This window comes from Geospiza fortis, unplaced genomic scaffold, assembly GCF_000277835.1.
Source record: "Geospiza fortis unplaced genomic scaffold, GeoFor_1.0 scaffold27, whole genome shotgun sequence".
Lineage (NCBI taxonomy): Eukaryota > Metazoa > Chordata > Aves > Passeriformes > Thraupidae > Geospiza > Geospiza fortis.
In genome coordinates, this window is record NW_005054329.1 from 2196111 (window position 1) to 2202637 (window position 6527).

At 48.9% G+C, this 6527-nt stretch overlaps 1 protein-coding gene across 1 annotated transcript in view; it reads right to left on the reverse strand.

Annotated features, from left to right (window-relative positions):
- CAMSAP1 (calmodulin regulated spectrin associated protein 1) overlaps positions 1-6527 on the reverse strand; it is a 32904-nt gene that overhangs the window by 25785 nt on the left and 592 nt on the right. The gene's annotated exons all lie outside the window — the stretch shown is intronic.

A 6527-nucleotide genomic window follows, 5' to 3' on the forward strand; every position in this document is an offset into this window, starting at 1 on the left:
ACACGGCCCCTCACGGACCCGCACCTCTGGCACACCCACAATCCTCATGGAGCCGCCCCACCTCACGCACCCACAACCATCACGGTCCTCCTGCCCTCATAGCTCTGCCCTCTACCCCATCTTGAGGGGCAGGGCTGCCAGGGAAGCACCAGGATCCAGCCTGTGGGAGTCGTGATGGAGAAAGAGCCTCTTTGGTTAAAAATAGGGTGAATGAGAGTGACTTGAGCTGTGTCCCGCTCCTGTGACCTGTCAGGCAGGTCCTGGCGCTCCCAGCCCACAGCCCGGGGGAAATGTGGGATCTGCAGGGGTTTGGGGATCAGCTCCTGCGCAGGAGGCGGAATTGGGGTTGCTGGGCCCCCATCCCCATCCTCAGCCTATGGAGTCACATCCCAGCCTTCCATTTGGATGCAGGGAAGCACAGAAATGCCAAAGAAACTGCCTCTCCACAAAAACCACCAGCTGTGGGAACCTTTAGGCGCCTTATAGATTCCTCTGTACCAAAGCAGTCGTTTTATTAAGTGCGGGAAGAGTTGAAATTTCTCTCTGCTGTCAGCATGGCTCAATAAAACATTGGATTTGTATCAAAAAGTATCAGCAATATTTTTCTTCATGGTATTACAAATAATGTCCTTCAAGATTTGCTGAGTTACTCCCTGCTCACCATCAAAGGATGTCAGACAGTTTTCAGGCCGAAGCCTGACTTACACATCTTATGTTTCTTGGCAAAAAGAGAATTCCTTTCCCTGCTTTACATCATGACCTGTAACAACAGCAAGAAATGTGTGACAGGTTCAAGATGTGGGGGTTTTTGCTGTTAGACACACTCTTGTCTCCCAGCCCCATCTCCCGCTGTCCTGCTGTCCGCATGGCAAGCAGGGGTCACAGAGTCCTAGAGTAGAATCATGGAATATCCTGAGCTGGAAGGAACCCACAGGATCACTGAGTCCAGCCTGTGTCCCTGCACAGACACCCAACCATCCCCATGGCCTCCTTTGGATGCTCTCTGACAGTTTTAGATCCTGCTTATCTTGTGGTGCCCAAAGCTCTGTGCGGTTTTGGCCACCGCTGTGTACCAGGCTCGTGATCAAAACTGGATCCTGCAGATTAGCTCACTTGACAAGAGACTTTTAGGGCTCGTCTGAAAAGTGAAGCTGCATGATTGAGCTTCAAGCCTTTAATGCCCGTGCTGGCCGGATGAATTATCTTCATATCCATCTACTGAAACCATGATCATAAGTTTAGCTGCACAACAGCGATAGCAGACTGACCTTATTCTACCTAATTTTGTTATGATTCTCATAAATCATTTTCCTGCTGCATGTAACTGGTAGATTATATGAATATTTCAGAATCATTAAAGATGCATTTGGGTCTGTCTTAAGATTTAACATTTATTTCCCTGTGTCTTCTCAAAGTGCAAGGGGAGGGCATTCTTTGTTTGTGTCACCAGGAAACACGAGCTGGTGTCCAAAGGTTATTCCAGCCTCCATCACTCTTCCATATTGCAGGATTGTGTGCAATTAAATTGTCTTTGCAAACAACTTGCTGGTTGTTTAATAATCTCTGTTTGAAGGGTTCGGTTTTCAACACAGTGGTTGCAGGCTCTTGATTTGTGGTGTTATCATCAGAACAAGCTGCTGTTGTTTTTAGATTAAGCATTAAGGCTGAAGCCAAATCCCCTTATATTTGAGAAGAATGTTTTCATTTTCCTGGTGGATTGGGCAATAGGAACAGAACAGCCCTTGGATTCCTGGAGCAGGTGACCTGTGTTGAGGGTGAAGGTGTAAGCAGGAGAAAACTGACCTGCATCTTCCTCTGACATATTTTTCCTTGAGGAAAGGAATGGATCCAATTGTTAAACTTATCAGGAACAAAAACATGCTCTAAGAAGGCAGCAGAAAACCCCCACAAAACCCAGCCAGTATCACCTCAAATCCTGAAACTCTTGGAATAAAAAAATGGAAAAAGTACAAAGGGGAGCACTCTCCTTTCCCAGGCCTCTGCTGCACGGAGGATCCTGGCCCTGGAATTCCCTCTTGCTCTGCCCCTTTTGCTCCTCTCTGCACCTCTCAGTCTGGTGTGGAATGTGCTGCCTCTTCTTCCTCTATGGTAATTCCCTGAAACTCTGCTATTGAGGCCGTTTGCATGTCCTTAAGTGGAAGCCAAAATTGATGTTTTGGGAAACTTTCTGGGTGATGATGAAGTGGTTTGTCAAGAACTAGGCATCATCCCACACCAGCGTCCTCAAACTTGTCCTGGAGATAAAAAGCCTGCATTTAAAGTGGGAGGGTCACCAGTGCATTGCTGAGTGTGTTTGCCTTTTCTGTGAGAAAATAAATGACTCTCCCATATTCAGCAGCGACAAATTCATCTGTAATTTGCGTGCTGCTTGTTTCTTTCTGTGCTCCAAGGCTTTTCTTCTGGAAAATGGTAATACATTGCTTTTCTACATGAAATAATTTTCCTATTAGTCTCCCGGATTCCTCACGCACTGAGAGTGGGTGTACACGTGAACTGACACAACTTGTCTTCCAGCAGAGCTCTGAGGTTAATTACTGGCAGGCAATTCCTTTGAGAAATCACCATATTCACACGTGACACTCACTGCAGGTAGCAAAGCTGGACCCTCGTGCTTGTTTTCTGCCACACTGGATAAAAACCTGGGATTTTGGTTTCTTCCACCTCATTTCAATTATCAATATTGGAAGACTACAAATAGAATAAGAGTATCAGCTCCCAGAATACCTGATGTCCCCAAGGAGAGCAGATCTAAATTAATGCTGTAAAAAAAATATCTTCTGTAAGAATATAAATGTGCTGTGTCCTGGGACTTACAGGCTGAAGATAGGTCCTGGTTATGAAGAGGAAGGGCTTCCATTCCTGGAATAGTTTGGGTTGGAAAGGACCTTAAAGATCATTTTGTTCCAAACCCCTGCAGTGGGAGGGACACCTTCCACTATCCCAGGTTTCTCCACGCCCCATCCAACCTGGCCTGGAACATTTCCAAGGATGGGCAGCCACAGCTTGTCCTCAGCAGCCAATAAAGGCAGGTGGCTCTCTCTGGGAAGAGATTTTTTTGCCTTCAGTCTTGCCCAACAGCTGCTGCCTGTGCTCTGCAGAGCAGGGAGAGAAAACACTCAAATGAATGAACATTTTTATCTTTTATCCTTGCAAAATTTCCAAGACAGCCATGAGAGCTGGAGATGGCCCCAGCAGAGCAGCGAGCAGCTCATGCACACTCACAGCCCTGGCTGCTTGCAGCTCTCTCCTCAGGGTCCTATTTTCAGCCTGGACTAATTTTGAACCCTGCTGTAGCTGCTTCCCTGTGCTTAGTTCTGCAGGGCCTCGTTTGCCCCGGTGCTGAGCACTTAATATCCCCAGCCAGGATTGACTTAGAGCCTGGGCACACCCCGAGGTCACAGCGTGGGGCCAACGCTGGCACTGCCTGGGGGACAGAGGGGTCTGTCTCGTCTCTGCCCATCGGATTGGGTATCCTAAACATACCACAGAGATCAAAACAAAAGTTACATCTTACTAGAAATTCCAGAAGGAAAAGGAGATGTGGTCAAGAAGACACTTAAAATATCTCCTGACTGACAGGAGCCTGGGTCCCATCAACACGAGGGGGAGTGGGAGGGCTGGCAGCCTCCTCATGCTCTTGCTGCTCTGACAGCTCCACGTGTCTTTTCCTCCCTTGTACAAAGTAGTTTCCTGTGACAGCCCATCAGGGAGGCAGCCTCGGGGAGCAGAGAGCAGGACATTATTCTCAGTAATGGAAGCGTCACTTCAGTGCCATTCCCAGCAGCACGGGAACGCTCCTGAGGCACAGCGCCGCTGTCAGCAGCTCCTTATCTCCACTTCTGTGGCTCGGCAGGAATATGCAGTGGCAAGGCCTTGTGCATCAGGGAACCACAGGCAACGAGCAGCATTTTTCATGTAAATAAAGAAAACAAATGAAGTGCAGGTAGTAGGGCTCTATTTCATTCATGCTTTTGTGTTATTTCAAAGGTAATGTATATGCAACTCAGCTGTTATGCTGATGAGTGCAACAAGTTATTCAGATTGATTTCTTTTTCCACTGCTTGGAGTGTTTGATGTGTATCAAACCCAAGAAATGGGATGGGCAGGGAGCACAGGCAGCTCTGCTCCTCACAGAGAGGGACTTCCCCCCAGCCAGGGACAAGCCCCATCACATTTAAAAGAATACTTGTGTTCAGCACTTATCTTCAAAGTGCTGTGCAAACATTAATTAATGACTGTGTTACTGCCAGGGGGAAGAGCTGGCAGAGGGAGGGGTGACAGCTCACCCTGCCTGCCTTCCTTGCTGGGCGCCAGAGCTTCCTTCCCCGGCTCTTGGGAGCGGGATGCTCCATCCCCAGGCCTCTGGTTACCTCCAGCAATTACAGCTCTGGAAGTGCTGCTGGTGGGTTCTGAGTGCCTGCATCAATAATAGGAGGGGGGTTCGCCTGTAAGATATTTTTATCCATAAGATTATTTATTTTTAAAGTCCCTAGACTATGTTTAGGAGGATAATGGGTCAATAGCATTCAGAGCCCAGCAGGTTCTCCTGGGAGTCTCATCCCACCATGCCTTGTCATTCCTCAGGCAACCCCAAGCAGAGAGACCCCAGGGACGAGCTGGGTGAGCGCTGAAAGGGTTTTGAGTGTTGTCATGATCTAATTAATGAGCAAATGAGATGCTTCTATCTTTCCATGTATCTTTATATTCATTAAACCACTTTTAGCAACTACATTTGGGTAGTGCTCAAACAAATCAGTTTCAATGGGGACAGTTGATTTTTTTTTCCCCAGATGATTTCTTTCTAAAATGCATTTTTTTCCTAAGGACACTTTGAGTAAAACTATATTTACCACAGCTGTACAACTATGCAAAGACAGAATTACTTATCCCTAACTTTTTCACCACTTAAACATTAGAGGAAATCAATGAATAAGTGAAAGATAGGAGAAAAAAAACCAAGAAAAAAAATGTAATTGTATTACAAAATACATCTTCCCCCTGCTCCTGGCTGTGCAAGGTGCAGGAGCCCAGAGCAAAATGGAACATACTCAGCATCACCATCCCAATAAATGCCATTGGGATTGTGGAGCAGTACAAATCCCTGGCACAGGAATAGCCTGGCATCCATCAGCATGGCACAGAGCCCTCCTCTTGCCATGAGCTGGCACGTGGTTATCCTCAAAAACAACATCCTGATCCCCTGCTAAGCATTACCTTTGGGAATTCACAGTCAACTCAGCCAACCCTTTCCAAAAAGCTGTTACAGCATGGTGATTTCACCAATATGTTCTACATCCATCGCACAGAGGGAGGGAACAAATCTGGGGCTGCCTTGTTCCAGGTCCCCCAGGGGATGCACAAAGGCAAACACTGCCTGCCAGGCCCTGGAAAATCCATCCCAGCCACAGGAGGGATGTACCTGACCCAGCACTTCCCATTCCCTGTGGCAGATTTGAGCTATGGGCTTGCAATACAGAGGATATTTTGAGGACAGGGTTGTCATTTCTGGATTTCAAGGCTTCTTCCTCCACAAATATAAACCAGGGGCCAGCACAGAAACTCGCTCTGGGTGATTTTTGATGTGCTTCAGTCCAGCAAAAATTGCCTCAAAAGCAAATTAAAGCTCCTCTAATTCCCCCACAGCAGAGTCTGGCGGGGGTGGGCAGTGGCTTCCCACTGCATTTTGCCTCATTCCCATTCAGTATTTTTAGCTCCTGGTTTTCTGGTGGGATGCAGCTCCCATTTTCCCTTGCTGCCAGCTCTGTGCCACAGCCAAAGGCTTCACCTGGCAGCCCGCTCCCCTCCTGCCCTGCCTGCAGGGAGATGCCAAGGCAAACACTGCCCTCCTCACCCGCTTGGGCCCCAGCCAGCTTGCACATGTTCCAACGCCCTCAAATCTGCAGCCAGAGAAATATGGGGATCTACAAATTAGTCAGAGGGATTGAAACATCTCCATCCTGCTCGTCCAGGTCTTATTTACAGCAAGAACTTGACGACTGTAAAATTGAGACACCGAGCAGGAAAGCAAACCATGCCAGAGCCATCCACTGGCAGTGAGCTCTGGCTGATGGAGCTCAGAGCTGACTCCCAGGATCAGGGGTGGGCAGTGGCCAGCCTGGTCCCCACTCTCCTGGCAGGGATGCCAAAGCCCAGGGGCGCACTGTGTGTCCATCCCTGCTGCAGAGCTGGGCACAGAGGGGGTCCTGCATGCTCTGGGGTGCCCATCCCCAGATTCCCCTCACAACCCCTTCCAGTGGCTTTGGCACCTGCCGAGGTTGGCAGAGATGTGGGCAGGACACAGCCCCATGCCAGGGTGGGTCTGAGTGAGGACAGTGACCACAACACCACGAGCAGCACCCAGGGATGAACACAACATGGCTTGTTGTGCCATCCTGCTGTGACAGGGGTGGCCCCTCTGTCCCCATCCACAGCGCTGCTCACCTGCTGAGTGCTGCCCACACGGGTGGGGCTGTGTGGCCCTGATGCCCTCGTGCCGTGCCATCCCA